General features: G+C 34.4%; 1 long non-coding RNA gene across 1 annotated transcript; it reads right to left on the reverse strand.

Moving 5' to 3' along the window:
• Positions 1-9: 9 nt before the first annotated feature.
• LOC127851809 (uncharacterized) lies at positions 10-2,363 on the reverse strand. Its single transcript, XR_008035964.1, has 3 exons — positions 2,262-2,363; positions 530-618; positions 10-167 (listed from the first exon to the last, which is right to left on the reverse strand). It is a non-coding gene; the product is annotated as an uncharacterized LOC127851809 (long non-coding RNA).
• Positions 2,364-2,500: the final 137 nt, after the last annotated feature.

Here is a 2,500-nt window from a genome sequence, read left to right on the forward strand (position 1 = left end):
TTACAAATCTTACCCTTCGCAATACCCTGCGCAATAAGTCCTCCAGTGCTTGTACCGCCAATCCAGTCAAACAAGTCTTTGATAGGCTTGCCTGCTTCCTGCTCGATCTCATCCAAGATCTCGAGCATAATGAGTCCTCGAATGCCTCCACCGTCAAGACTCAATATCTTTAGAGAAAGAAATAGTAAATGTAGTCACCACCGACGCACAATCAATACTTTGAAAGGTAATAATAGCGTATGAGGGCACTTTAAAACAATACTCAATACCTTGACAGAAAGAAACGGCATAATTAAAAATCACTACCTAAGAATAAATGCCTAGAAAATGATCAATTGCTAATTGGTAGTGTCTATAATTAATGATGCATCTGGCCAGAGCCCGTTTGCAACATGACCATATTTGCCAGAATTTAATGGTTGTCTTTTTGTATTCTACTTTAAAATAACGGAGACAAAACTATTAACTCAAAAACCACATATAAACACTATATGCTAAGTGTTGTTGTCTTTAATTATTGGTATCTCACCCTGTCCCCTGCAGCCATGTTCCTTCCTGATATGTTTGAAATAGGTTCAAGTTTAAGATAAGACTTCTTCTGCAGTCTCACCAATCAACCTACAAAAAGTACGTTATCTCGATAATTCCACGGAAATATAATACATCTTATTTTAATAAGTCAGAACGTTATTTTATGTATTAAATTAGTAAAACTCAAGAAATCCTGCCAGGAAGAACATATTGTATGATTTTCTCGTATTAATGGCAAGTGACCTATTGCCTATACAAAGTAAAACATACAAAACGATATTTAACATAAATTCATTATTAAAGCTGTGGTCGCTTGAAAAGCGTTTAACCACTTTGATACAAAAGAGCTAGATCATTATATTTGCGTTTTCTTTTCAAAACACACACGATAAGGCTTGTACTTTTAGACAAGTGACAATTATAACTTGACCAAAAGCTTGAAAGGAGTGTGTTTGACATGTTTCAAATAGGTTCAAGTTTAGGATAAAAATTCTTCTGCAGTCTCACCAAACAACCTACAAAAAGTACGTTATCTCGATAATTCTACGGAAATATAACGCATGCTTAGAAGTATTATGTTTATTGAACAACAAATGTGTTCAATAGTATGTATTCGATTAGATTAGGTACCGCTATGGCTACACAATCGCGTACGACAATTAGTTTAGAATTGAAAGATGCCAGATTTGTAATAAACGTGGAAACGAAAAACGTCACGGCTATGCTTGGTGATCAGCTGATTATGCTCAAAGCAAATGATAGGTTCCATGTTAAAGAAGGTTCAAAGCACTGCGCATATCAGACTATCTTAGCCATATACCACATTAATATACTCTTTCAAAAATGTCGATTTTTTATCATATTTTAATAAGTCAGAACGTAATTTAATGTATTAAAATAGTAAAACTCAAGAAATCCTGTCAAGAAGAACATAGTGTATGATTTTCTCGTATTAAATGACCAACAGCTTGAGAGGAGTGTAAACGTATCGTTAAAAACAGTAACTGTCTATTTGAGAAGGTCCTATATACGTGACAAATCCGATCTCGTCTCATTCAGTCAGCTGATTTGGCGGTTATTTAAAAGTAACAAATGCGAAGTCATCAGATTCAGTCAGCGGATATAAAATTACATATAAACAAAACCAATCAGAAATAACCAGATATAGTAAACGGATATGAAAGTCGTCTAAATGTGTATAATGCGAAGCCATCAGAGCCGGTCAGAGAGTATAAAACAGCATCTAAACGTGTCCAAATCGAAGATCATCTAAACATGGTTATCGAAATCATCATTCAAACGCAATGATTGCTAATTTATCAGATTCAGCGCCTATACATGTCAACAATGCTGGACGATTGCCAAGTCATTAGCTCCAGTCAGTGAATTATCTAGCTCATCTTAACGTGGCAATTGCTATATCATCTGATCCTATAAGCGGATAGTATAGTTGAGTAAAACAGGAGATGACTTTATTGAGACCGTATTTGGAACGCGACTTATCCCTAGGTACGAACAACTTCGTACTGTAATACAATTGCACCTCATTTATATTATTATTTTGACAAAGTACTTGAAGTTAATTAAATTTGACCGGTGTTTTATTTAAAAGTCAATACTAATTATCGAAAAACTGTGTTTCCATTAGCAGCTATTGCGTTAATATATCTGTTATAAAGAAAACAATGCTATATCTTAAGTACTGATATTGAGATAAAGAAAAGTCTTACCTATGGCTGAATCCAATGCCGTACACAATAACGTAATTGTATTGTCATAGAGTATATGAACAATTCTACGGCAAGCGTATCTCACTGAATTGAATTCACCCAACAGGCCTTGTAAACTATACTTAGCCGCACGTCTATATATACCGAATAATGATGCGTTTTATTTTTTTTTATGTACAGTTTGTGGAAAGATACCAAGAGTTTAATAAAAACTAGCCATGTTAACTCATTTTTTAAGA

The sequence above is a fragment of the Dreissena polymorpha genome, chromosome 11, assembly GCF_020536995.1.
Source record: "Dreissena polymorpha isolate Duluth1 chromosome 11, UMN_Dpol_1.0, whole genome shotgun sequence".
Lineage (NCBI taxonomy): Eukaryota > Metazoa > Mollusca > Bivalvia > Myida > Dreissenidae > Dreissena > Dreissena polymorpha.